The following is a 13,844-nucleotide window of genomic DNA, read 5'->3' as shown; positions in this document are numbered from 1 at the left end:
AAAGCACAAAACACATCAATGCCCTTTGAAAGAGGAGGGTTTCTCAAATATTTATTTAATATAAAATAAAAAATGAGAATGGAATTTTATAAATTAAAATTAGTCTTCTTGATATCTTATAAATGATAATTAGGGAAATATTAAATAAATGGGATGCCCCAGGGTAAAATTTAGGGGCGGCCCTTATCTTTAGAGCATTCCCATTAATCCGTTTTTTTTTTTATCATTCTTGTTGGTTGACATCATCTTAATTATATTGGTTTGGCCTTTTGAACATCTTAAATCATATTTGTTCTATAGCATTTAGTATTCTAAACTAATTTGTGATTGTCCTAGAATATTTTCTCAATAGCACTTGAAATTCTAAAGTATTTTTATTAGCTTTTTGTATATTTAACATCCTAAAATATGTTCAATACCCTAAGTATATGGTGTTCATTATTACTAAGAAATACTATGTTTTAAAACATAAATTGCACCAAAAGTACCTAAAAATATTTTAAGGTGTCAAATAAATCTTAAATTAGTTTAAGATGCTAAATACTATCAAAAAATATTTTAAAAATTGGGTTCATTCTAAATAAGTCAGGAAAAATCCCATTAACCTCAACATTTTCAATCCAACATTGCCCATACAAGCGATTAGCCTAGTCAAACATCACAGGTTAAAAGCCACCGAGACCCCTTAACAATAGGACAAATTCACCGACCAAGTTGACCTCCAAAAGCTAATATATGCCATTTTTGACATTACGACAGCAGAACAAAATAAATTAGCAAGAATCTTTATGAAATCCCAAAAAAAAAAAACATAATTGCTGAAAAATTCTAATCACAACATAACAGTTTGCAATGATAAGTTTTATGACGATAAATAACAATTGTTCACTTGTCATTAAGACTTATTAATAATTATTTTCTTTTGTCTCAATTAATCATTAAGAAATCAATAAGAAATGAATTCAAGTTTTCTTTTCTTTGCTACAAAACGGCCAACCAAGAACAAATGGAATGGCAGCCCACGAAATGATAGAGAACACAATCAAGCCTTCATCAGCATATCCAAGGCCAGTAACTTGGCTAATCATCAAAAGCAAAAGCCAAACATAAGACAGAGTGTTTAAGTTGATATTTAGATGGAAACCAAATCATGATTTCAAAAATGATTTTACGATATATAAAGTAATTATATAAAGGAGTTTGTCTCGATTTATAAAAAAAATGCTTTTTAAAAACACTTTTGTTTAATTCCAAACACCCCTAAATCCGAAAATCATGATGAAAACTACAAAATGGATCTTAGCATGTCTACAGCAGGGTTTTTAAACCACCTACTGTGAATAGTGATGGCAAAGATAAGTGGCAAGGAAGGAAAGTGATGTCAGCATTTTTAAAAATGAATTTTTTTTTTTTTTACACCAGTTGTCATCTTAATCAGCATAGAAAGCTTCTTTTTAATATCAATGATTCCTTTTTTGGCCGATAAAGTATCCACATCTTTTTAATTACTAATAAGTATTGTTGTTAACGCTTTAGTGTCCAGAAGTCAAAATGCTGGCCCAAAACCATCATCAAGGATATTGAGGTTATGAAATAACCCAAAAATACTGGCACCTTTTTAGGACTTCTAGACCCATTTCTGCCAAATAGGAGGGAGACGTTATTTTGCATGATGAACTAAATCTGCTTAACCTGCGAAGAAAGTCAAATGTTTGCCAACTTTTGAAGACTAGACTTAACTAGCAAGTAACCAACGGCTCTCTCTTCAAATATTGCTAAATTTGAGGATCTTGATGTGGATAATTTCGACGAGATCGAATGTACTATTGTTAGTAAACTATTAATATTTTATCAATATGCACCAAATTTGTTTTCCAGCTAATATGGTTTCATTAGAAGTTGATACATTTTTATCACAAATCTTTCACAAAATATGTTGTGACCACAAAATTTGTCCTAAATTAGTTCCTCACAAATGTATAATTTGTTGCAAATCTACCTCTAAATCCACTGTAAATTTCTTTTTGTTTTTTTGGGTCGTGTATATACATTAAGTGATTAGGTAATGTGGAGATTTCTTACTTTTTTTGAAAGAAAAGAAAACATAGTGCTTATCACAATGATGATCACCATAATATTTATTACAACAATGAGATCTACATTATCCAAATATAGTTTTGATTATCTAAATTTAAATTTCCAACTGATGATTTTTAAATAAAAATTATTTTTTTAAAAAAATACGGTTAAGAGATTGTTTTTATTTTGAATTTTGCACCTATTGAAAGAAATTTTTTTAAAAAGTATAAAAAATTAAATCTCGACTATTCATATTAAATCTAAATAATTCAAATTTGATGAGTGTTATGATGTTCATCATGGTGATAATCACCAAAGTTGGTTCATATTTCTTATGTATAACTTTGCATACAAGAATATTATAATTTTTTAGAGTTGAATGTCTTTATATGTAACTTTGGGGTGATGTATAAATGCTTAGAACATGCTATACTTAAATCCCCTAAAGACTTAATTAATCAAAATACATTTATCCGAATGTAAGTGGCATATGAGATCACATTTTCTTAGGAAAGTGGCGTAATAAGCCCATACCTAATTACTCTTCTGGTCCTAAATATAAGACTTTTATATAAGTGTGTATAAGGGTCTTATATTTAAGACCGGAGAAGTATATATAAGAATGTGAGTTTCATATATGATAACAATTATGCATTCTCTACACCACCAAATTATGTTTTGTAAATGACTGACCTCAAATTCGGTAGGCTTCCATCTCTTAGGTAACAAAATTATTGTGTTTGGTATATAAACATAAATTATTTCCTTTTTTTTAATTAATGGAAGGAATTTATTTACACAACATACTTATAGAGAGTCAAATTTGTAACTTTGTTTTTTGTTGTTTTTTGGCTATCGTTCGCCGAATGGAAGGAATTTACATACTATACTATACTTATAGAGATTCGAATTTGTAATTTTACACTTAAAAAGAAAAACCCAAGGAATTTTTCTAGTGCTATGAGATCATAAAACCCAAATGATAACATTATTTCTCCCATTCCTATCACAACCCAAACCCATAAACGTTTTTATTAAATTTTCTTTAGGTGTTAAAGTATATCTAAAGTTTTAAAATAATGTAAAAATGTCACTATTATCAACTAACGTTGACTGTTCGACAAATATGTAGACTAAGAAAATGGTACAAAAACACATATAAAGCTTTTCAAAATGGTGCAACAATACCATAGTTATTAAAAACTTCATGTGTATTTTTGTAATTTTTTTTTTTGCTAAGAACGTGTTTGTTAAACAAACATCAGTTGACCTAATGATCATGATATTTTTGTAACATTTGAAAACATTAGAAGCACTTTTACGGCCCAAGAAAAGTTAATGATGCCTAATATTCATGGAGTGATATTTATGAGTAAATTTACACATTCACTCTTTTTAATATTTTGAGAGAAAGTTACTATTCACTACAGAAACCAATGTAAAATTTCAAAATTGCCCCAATGAGTTTTTGCTCCGTTTCTTTTCCTTGCGACGGACGTTCTAGTCCATTTCATTTTAGGTCCAATCCACTTCTATTGTTCCCTTTCTTTTTAATCAGGGTGCAAGTTTTCCCATAAAATGTAACCATTTCTAAGTGTAAAAACACACTTGAACATTCCTCAATCGAGAAAATCATTTAAAAATACAAATAACAATTCTCAAATAGTATAAAAATACTATCATTGTTAAATCAACCAACATTAACCATTTAGCAAACAACTCCACGTGTTGCTAGAGTTGCCCTTCCCTCAACAGCTTCATCCACTATCCTTTTATTTGGAAGGATATATCAGTAATAATATTATTAGAGGATTTAAATATATTGATTTTTGTGACAATAGACGAGTCATTTTTCTCTTCATCTCAGAGCCAAAACCACCAACAATCAAAGAAAAAATACTAAGTAATGCATGTGGGGAATATTTCCTAAATAATAAATATTGATTGACTTAATGACTACGACATTTTAACACAATTTCGAAGCCTTTATGTGTTTTTTTTTCAATTGATATGCTTACTAACAATCAAAGTTGTGACATTTTCACTCCAGATAGAAGTGTTCATGTTTACTTTTACTCTTATTATGGTGTTTGGTATACATGAGGAAATACTTTGTGGGTAAATCTGCACCTTAAACCCCTTTTTTTCTCGTATTGGAAGAAATATTCCCTTTTGTTTTTTTTTAAATCCACCTCTATTTCTTTTTTTGTTCTGTTTTAGAAATACATACAATTTTCATTTTCAGTAGTATTTCATAGCCATCGGAATTCCACTCTTCATTTCCTTATAAATCTTCCAACAATACATAACATCAACTACCCAAAATTCAATGTTATATCAGCTAAGTATTTTACTTAGTACGACATACATACACCATTACATTAAACTTAATTTACCTAAGTTTTGGCTCAAAATTGAATGTTAATTTCAAACTTTTAAAGCTGTTGGGTTATAAGGCACTTCCCCAATGTTTTAGGTCAAGTGTATTTTCGCCTAATTAGGTGCATCATGTATAAAAATGAATACTCCTCCGGTCCTAATTATAAGACCCAATTGACTTATTTGAGGAGATTAAGAAAGTAAGTTAAGTTGGTTATTTATAATAAATAAGTGTTGTCATTCCTAAAATATCCTTGCTAATTAAGTATATTGGCTAAAACTATCATTATTAGAAGGATTTTTTGGAAAAAAATGCATAAATATAAGAGACAAAATAGATTGGGGTCTTATAATTAGGACCAAATAAAAAGTCAAATGGGGTCTTATAATAAGGACCGGAGGAGTATTAAATATCATTATAACTAATACGAAATTTAAAATTTATAAAGAGCAATATCATTTACTAACCATGAATATTAAATTATGCATATTTTTTTATTTTTAACTTCTCTTTATTTATTTAATTTTTCGCCATCTCTTTATTTGTTTTATAAAAGCTATATCAAAGTTAGAAAATAATACTCTTTCGGTCCTTATTATAAGACCCTATTTGACTTTTTATTTGGTCCTAATTATAAGACCCCAATCATTTTGTCTCTTATATTTATGCATTTTTTTCCAAGATAATCCTTCTAATAATGATAGTTTTAGCCAATATACTTAATTAGCAAGGATATTTTAGGAATGACAACACTTATATTTTATAAATAACCAACTTAACTTACTTCCTTAATCTCCTCAAATAAGTCAATTGGGTCTTATAATTAGGACCGGAGGAGTACATCTTTTTGTATTAAAATTATTACGTCTCTCGCATCTTACTAGGAGAACGTATATTCAATAATAATAATAATAAATAATAATAATAATAATAATAATAATATAATGCGGTTAAATTGACAAATAATAATAATAATAATAATAATAATAATAATAATAATAATAATATAATGCGGTTAAATTGACAAGATCTGTAGTTGTTGGTGTCCATGGAACCGTCGGTGGTGGTTAACCGCATAAGGACGTAAAAACAATGAGTTTCTACAGAGAGAGAGACGGGGAGGGAAGGAAGGAAGGAAGGGGGAAGTTCTAATTCCTATATTGTGAGATAAAGAATCGCTTCCTACATAAGCCATTTGAATTCCACCACTCACCCTCCTCCATATCCATTTCACTATTTCTCGATCCTGGCCGAGACACCCCCCACACACGCACAGCTTGTCTTGGGAGCCTTTTTCCAGTTCCTGGGCTTCTAGACAACTCTAATTGGCTTCGGCCATGGCTGACTCAAATGATTCTATTCCTTCTCACACCGAGAAGATCTATCTCGGTGGAAAGGTCCGCTCTTCCCCCTCTCCCTTCCTCCTAGTATGATCTCTTTTGTTGTCTTGGGTTTAATGGTTGAAGCTTTGAAATGGATCGATTAATTCGAACTGTTCTTTTAATTGGGTCTTTATTCTTGTTTGTAGTATCTTCTGGGATGATTGTGGAGAGTATATTATGTTGCATTTCGTTTTATGGTTAGGCCATTTTAGTTCGCCGGTGAAAATTTGTGGCAGAAATTAAGGGAAGTCAATTTTCGACGTCACTTGGGGCAGTTTTTCTTAATGTAACTGAATATTGATTGCTCAAGTATTTTGCTTTGCTATCTGGTTTCCGAAGTCAGGAAGAACAAGAAACGTTTCATTCTAAAATAGGATGGCGTTGGGTTATTTTCCCCTTTGTTTTCTTGATGATCCTCTTTTGGTAATATATTTCCCTTCGCCAAGTTTTAGGGATTTTGAAGATAAAGGGAGGGATAACGGATCCTTATTTGCTAAATATTCTTTTGCCCTTCCATCATCCAATTGTTAAAATATTGATGTTGATTCTTTCCATATTCATCCTTCTTATCTTTTCTGGCTTCAAATTCCTTTTTCCCTGGTTATTTTGGAATTTTGTTCGTGACGTCTTCTGTTTATCTTGTTTGCGATCTTCCTTTACCAATGTCTCGCAGATGGATTTTTAAAGTCTGTATTATGCATGTGTGGAACATTGATTAGTGAGTTTCAGAAGTACTGAAATTTGTTTTCTCGGCTTTTGTTGCTTTTTGGATGATCAATGAATTTTTCGGGTTTTGAGTGAAGATGAAGGAATTTTTCTCCCATCATACTTCTTTTTTTTTTTTTTTTTTTGCTTTTGCTTTTTCGTCGCTTCTTGGATGAGGTTCAACATTATAAAAATAGAATCCTTTTAGCTTTGATTTATCTCTTTAGTTCTTTAGAAGCGTAGTCCATAGTTACGGTCTATTTATGGTGATAACTTTAGCTGTATAATTATGTTTCGGTGTACATATCAGTTTTATTGGTTTCCAGATCAGCTGAAGTTTCTCTTACTTTTCAAAAAGTTGATCTTTTTCCCCTTTTAACCACCAAGAGAACTGGGCCAGACTTAGTCTACATAGATAAGTAGGTGGTCCATGAGTCTAAAAATACCACATTGTTGCCATGGGAACAGCAACTGCACCTCTTACACGTTTGCATAGCTATTTCACATTAACTCAACGTGCATGTCTTGGGAAGATAAATCCACCGTAGAATTTCTGTTTTTACTGTTTTCTCCTTGCATTTTTGTCTGGAGCGTACGATGAGTGTGATCTGGAGTTCTTGTTTTATTTATCCTTTTGAAACTGGCATTGCTATTGCTATGCAGTTGCTTGTTACTTAGGTTTTTCTAGAAAAGGGGTAAGGGCACATGGGCATCCATGTTAGGGGATGATGATATCCGTTGCTTAAGGAGAGGGTTCTTTTTCTCTTACCAAAAGTTTAAGCTTCTTTTTTTTCCCCCTTCTTTTTCTTTTTTCTTTTTTCTTTTTAATATCTGAACGCTTTCTCTCTGGTTTCTTTCTGTGTCTGCTCCAAGCTTATTTTGGTTTGCTGTTTAGGAACATCGTATTCGTACTGGCTGTGGTTCGGTGTCTGTTATAGTGTATGGGGATCAAGATAAGCCAGCACTTATCACTTATCCAGATTTAGCACTCAATTGTAAGTTTGTTCAGCTCACTTTCAAATAATCTATTATTCTTTTTTTTTTTTCCTATTAATTTAATCTTTTTGAGAAATTATTGTCCTCTGTTTTGATGCAGACATGTCGTGTTTCCAAGGATTATTTTTCTGTCCGGAGGCAGCATCTTTGCTGCTTCACAACTTCTGCATATATCACATCAGTCCTCCTGGGCATGAGGTCTGTAAGTTAATTGATTTGATTGTATATTGATTTGGTTCTGTCTTAGAATTATTATTCACAGAATTTCTCCTCTGAAACTTTCACAAGAGTTCTTGCAGTTGGGAGCTGCTGCGCTTGGTCCTGATGATCCTGTGCTCTCTGTTGAAGATTTAGCAGATCAAATAATTGAAATTCTCAATTATTTCGGGTAACTACAATTTGATTGAATGTGCTATAGCTTTTCAAATGGAATTTTCTATTACATTTTACACTCAAATGGAGCTTTCAAGATAGGCTATCGAACTTTGCCCCGGAAAAAAAAAAACAATGGAGTACAGAACATATATTTTCAAATTGATCTCTTGAAAAGCACCATCCAACTTAGTAATGGCTCTGAAACTAAGCGGGATTAGAATGGCATTTCCATACTATGTTTTAGAGCCAAATCTAATGTTTATGCCGTAATTAGTTTATTCCTAATGGTATGAACACCTTTATCCAGGCTGGGTGCTGTGATGTGTATGGGGGTAACAGCTGGTGCTTATATCCTTACCCTGTTCGCTGTACGCTCTCTACTTGACTAATGAGTTGTGCTTTGGGGCTATATGAACTATGAATGAAATCTTATTTCAGTTGATTTTTTTTTTTGCTTTGATACAGATGAAATATAGGGATCGTGTTCTTGGCTTAATACTTGTATCTCCTTTATGCAAATCACCTTCTTGGACTGAATGGTTATATAACAAGGTTCGTTTTTTTTTTTTTTTGGCCTTCTGACTAATTAATTCATGAATTTAAAAGTTTATCATATTATTGAGGCCGTGTTTAATTTTTAGGTGATGTCAAATCTGCTATATTTTTATGGCATGTGTGGTTTGCTGAAAGAGTGCTTGCTTAAACGATACTTCAGCGAGGTATAATAATGTAATGCCAGGATTTTGGCAATGTAGCTTGCATTCTCTTTCTCTCACATCTTTTATTTGATTTGCCATAATTGTCTTTTGGGAAACCAATTACAGGAAGTCCGTGGTAATATAGAAGTTCCAGAATCAGAGATAGTTCAAGCTTGCAGAAAAGTCAGTGTTGGGTTAATTTAATTACTACTTACTTGTATTGCCCTGTTGCTTAAATCTGATTGTTATTTCTGTTTTCTTTATTCATTTAATATATTCAGTAAGGCTTACACCAGGTTACTTGTATGCTTCTTTTCCAGTTGCTTGATGAGAGGAAGAGCACAAATGTCTTGCGGTTTCTTCAAGCAATTAATCGGTAAAATCTGCTAACATATTCGATTCTGATGTTTAATTTCTTTTGTGTGCGCCTTTTTTCTTCAGTCTGTGAATTGGCAGTCATATCATGTGCATTAAGCTTGTTTTGTCAACTTGCAGGAGACCGGACCTTACAGAAGGATTGAAGAGACTACATTGTCGTACACTTATATTTGTTGGGGAAAATTCTCCCTTTCATTCCGAGTCTCTCCACATGACAGCAAAACTCGATAGGAGATTTAGTGCCTTGGTTGAGGTATGTAGTGCAGAAGTATGTGTGAAGATATATATGTTCATAAGTTTTCAAGACTCCTTATCACCCGTGCGGTACATAGGAAAGAACAGCATAGAAAAAGAAATGAAACGGAAAGACACCATTTTTTTATGAGAAATGCCCTTCATATCATTGAAAAGAAGTTGATAAAAAGAGCTTGTTACTATTGAATAATGATAATGTAGGTGTAATAAATAAGTTTGTTCAAGTGGTTCGGTACTTGTTCTTGTTAATTAAGTTCTCAAGTTGTGCACGAAAAAAAAAAAAAAATTGCCCTTAGGAGAACGTCACACCTAAGTGGTCTGACCTGACTCGGGATTTTATCTTGTTTTAAGTTCATTTGATTCATTCTCCCTTTTGGGTGGGGAGACGTGGTAACTGGGGACATGAAGTTGGTTGATCTCATGCAAGTCCTCTAATAGTATCAATGAAGTCTTAGCAGTGTGGCCTGAATAGATTACTTCTTTGAAGCATTGCATACCTAATAATATGTGTTTATAAAGAAGCAGCAAGTGTAGGTATGAGAGTTTGGGGCTGATTTTGATATTGCAGGTCCAGGCTTGTGGATCAATGGTGACAGAGGAACAACCTCATGCAATGCTGATTCCAATGGAGTACTTCTTTGTGGGCTACGGGCTTTGTAGGCCGAGTCAGCTCAGCGAGAGCCCAAGGAGCCCGCTCAGCCCATCTTGCATCTCTCCAGAGCTCCTTTCTCCGGAAAGCATGGGTTGAAGCTAAAGCCTATAAAGACTCGTGTTTCACTCGATGTTTGATTCTACCAGGGAGACTTTTGTGACTTGAAGCTGACTGGTTGTGCTTCTTAATTTTTATGTTATTTTTTTGTTAGTAATTGTTGAAGATGAGGATAGACGATGGAGGATGGAGAAGGATTTGTAGATAAGAAGGGGAATTAAGAAGCCAGGACACACAGAAAACACACAGAGACACACACACTCTCACACAATAGATTAGATGTTTGCATTATTCATTCATTTGGAGCTAGCCAGTCGGTCTCAGTTTAAATATCTCAGTCATACTGATAGAGGAAAAAAGTGAGGTGTTGGAGAAGCTGTATCTGTAAATTGATGTTGGATTGTTTTATTGATTTTTTTGTGACAATAGAGGTCAATAATGAAGGACTCCCAATTTATTATGATGGTACCTACTCGTCTCCCTCCCACTCTCTGTTTTTCGTTGTTTTTGTTGGCTCCTTTAAACTGAAAAAGAACCTATTAAAAATATCTAGCAAGCTAATACAAGTGGGGGAATAAGTATCAGCAAAGAAGTTGCCATACTGGTTTTGAGGTTAGTTCAGCCAAGATTAAAAACATAAAATACAAAAGTTATGGCGAACTGTATCATTAAAAAAAAATTGAAGTTATGTAGTGTTTCAAATACTATGCAATATATGAAGAAAATTGATATTGCCGTGAAGCAATACTGAAATTTTTATGATGATAATATATAATATTGATCATTTGATCGAATTTATGGCAAGTTGTTTCACCAGATATATGTTCTATATTGGTTCTCTAGTTATTTTTAGACTTCATGAGTTGTGAGCTGCATTTATGTGTGAGAAAAAATATAATGAGATTGGCCCTGAGATTTTCTTCCCCTTTTGTGGTTTCTCTCGTCAACAATTCAACACAAGGAAGACGCGGTATGAAATGAGACTAATCATTGATGACGGACATGTGCGTTTTAGTCACTACTTCACGGACACGCGGTCAAACGACCATCTAGAATGCTTGCTTAGTGCAGTGAAGACCACGATGCGCTACCTAATGCAATAATTTTCCGGGAAAACTCTTCAATCCAAATCAAAAGGCTGAACGACGTGTTCTGTTGCCCCTTATTTGGTTGAAAGAAGGGACCCACTGTTCTCTCGTCGGTAAGTTTACTACGGCTCCAACAAACCTCCATATTTTGATTACAAATTGAAATGCTTCGTCATGAAGTTCCTCGTGTTTTGCAAAGCTTCGATTTTGCTAAAACACTCGTTTGTCCCAAGGGTTTCTCCTGGGTGACCCGTTTCTTGTTCTTCAATTTCAATAGAGGGAAGGGACTTGGACTTACTTGGTAGAAGATGAAGATAATGCTCAATATAAGAGCTCGTTTAATTTTTATTTTCAGATTAATCTATTTTGACTCTCATATTTATCTATTTTTTTAAGATAGTCCTTGTAATAATGACAGTTCTAACTAATATACTTGATTAGTAAGAATATCTTAGGAAAGACAACACCTATTTATTACAAATAACTAACTTAACTAATTTTCTTAATCTACTTAAATTAGTCAACTAATTTTTATACTAAGGGCTGGAAGTAGTACTATAGTTGTATCTTTCGTGGTTTCAGCTTGTGTGCCTTAAGAAGACTATGGGAGGCGCTAGAAAAAAAGATATTCCGTACATCAAATGTCAAGTGTGTGAAAAGCTCGCCAAGCAATTGTATCAGTGATAGGGCCACACATGCTAAACATGCTTACACGAGAAGACCTAAGAAGATGCAAGTAAATGGAAAGGATGATTTATAAGTTGACTTTCTGATTCCTACCTTTTTAGAGAAAGTGTGCGTAATCTAGTATGCTTTTGTGTGCCTTAGACCTGTGATTGTATTAGGGTATTTTGGGGGACTTTGTTGACCAATTTCGTTGAGCATATAGTCGTTGGTTTTGTCCCGGGGAGGCTCCTGGGTCATATTTTGAAGATTGTTTTGGTGAGGAGAGTGCTAGCCTCTAGAATGCCAGGTCAAGGGATTATTTTGTGAGATATTGATGTATTTCAGTTTGTAACGTCTTCCTTGTCCCATTGAGAAGGAAGAACTGATCAATGTTATTCAGATTCAGCATTTTATCATCTATTCTTGTTCTGGTTCCTATCAATTAGCATGTTCCAAAAAAAGCAAGCAAAGATCACCCCCAAGAAGCTACTACTGCTCCTGTATTAGACATGGGAGCTAGTTAGGAAGTTAGTTTTTGTTCTAAATATAAGATTTTAATTTACTTTATATCTTATATTTGTCATTTTTCCCTCAAAATAATTCACCTAACTTATAAGTTGATTTATAATCTAATGTTACATGGGGATATTTCAGTGAGATCATGTTACATTTATTAGAATATTTATTTAGTTTCCTTTATCTATCTACTGAAATTAATGTTATGAGTCCACAGTAGATGGATTTCCTTGAATGAGGGGTCTCATATGGCCTTGGTTTCCTGACTCCAATAGCTAGCTTTTGAGATGTGGTTCTCCCAAAAACTTGTGTTTGTTACAACGGTGTTTTCATTGAGAGTCAAGGGTTGAGGACTCGTGCTAGAGTTAAATAGCTCTTACATTAAAATAGAGTACTATTTTACCATTTGGCCTCAGTTGCCTTATTGTGTCTATCAGACAGGTAGCATGCGGGGTTTTATAGTTTTTGACTCAATTTTGTAAGATTTTCGCTTTTAGATACCGGAGTTCCAGATCACTGCGATAACAGAAAATGTTTGCAATCTGAAAAAGGCAGAAGCAGAATGGATTTTGCATATGTATATTGTAGAAAGAGAAGATAGGCTAGAGGTATGAGAACTTTCCAAGTTTTTACTTGATAAATGCCTCTCTGAATTGTGTTATAAGTTGGTACTCCTAAGCTTCTCTTGGTGTTTCCATTGGATCTTGATTAAATAACAGATAAGATACAGCTGTTGATTAAAGTCATTTTAAGTTCAACCCATGCAAATTTGGAGGGAAAAAAATTAGCAGCTTTGTGAACAATATAACTTGTTGTAAATCCTATATTTCGTATTGAATATTTGATTTTTTTTTTAATTTTTTTTGGCTAGAGAATATTTGATTAATGGAGCAAGAGTCTGATGGACAGTGTAATTCTGAATGTAAGACAAACTGAACGCGCTTGTCAGGAGGTATGACATTATTTATGATCTTATTTTCTATTGGCTTATAACACTTTTAAAACTTGGCTGATCACTGATTATAGAAATTTTACATCCTCTACTTGTTCTACATGCATGTAATTTTACTGTACAAAATATCTACTATCGCGGAATTGCTTAGTTGGGGTTTACAGGTAATTGGATAATGATACAATCAGATATTGCTGAATATCTTTACAAGTCCATGCCTGATATTGATTCACTGTTCAATTTTCCGCGTAAAGACCTTGCTAAAGCATGCAGTACCAAGCCACCCCCTGTTCCTAAGGTAACTAAGCTCTGAAGATGAAAAGGAGTAGCATTTTATGATTTTGCTGTGAGCTATGATTAATGTATTCAATTCACATTGATCTGTGATTCATCTGAACCTGGAGCCTTTTTAATTATATTGAATCTGGCCTCTGCTATTACAGTATTGTACTTGATTGTCCGAACATATGCCACTTACATGGGGACTGGAAATTTGTTTGCCCTTCACATTATTGTTGGAAATTGGAACAACTATATGATGCAGTTTTAATCAGATGTTCTGTGATCAAGGGGCAGGGCTGCTGGAGAACCCTTCATGCCAAAATCATCAAAGGAGGCTGAAATGGAAAATCTATTAAATTCTATGGAGGTTTTCTTCTTACTTT

General features: G+C 33.4%; 2 pseudogenes; both read left to right on the top strand.

The window, feature by feature from the left end:
• Positions 1–5,576: 5,576 nt before the first annotated feature.
• LOC114746757 (protein NDL1-like) lies at positions 5,577–10,425 on the top strand (annotated as a pseudogene).
• Positions 10,426–11,209: 784 nt separating this feature from the next.
• Positions 11,210–13,828, top strand: LOC114746761 (uncharacterized; annotated as a pseudogene).
• The last annotated feature ends 16 nt before the right edge of the window (positions 13,829–13,844 follow it).

Source organism: Neltuma alba, unplaced genomic scaffold (genome assembly GCF_004799145.2).
Source record: "Neltuma alba isolate B1F8T4 unplaced genomic scaffold, ASM479914v2 tig00005091_pilon, whole genome shotgun sequence".
NCBI classification, from domain to species: Eukaryota; Viridiplantae; Streptophyta; class Magnoliopsida; order Fabales; family Fabaceae; genus Neltuma; species Neltuma alba.
Note: the sequence above shows the minus strand (reverse complement) of the source record. Positions and strands in the feature narration are given on the sequence as shown.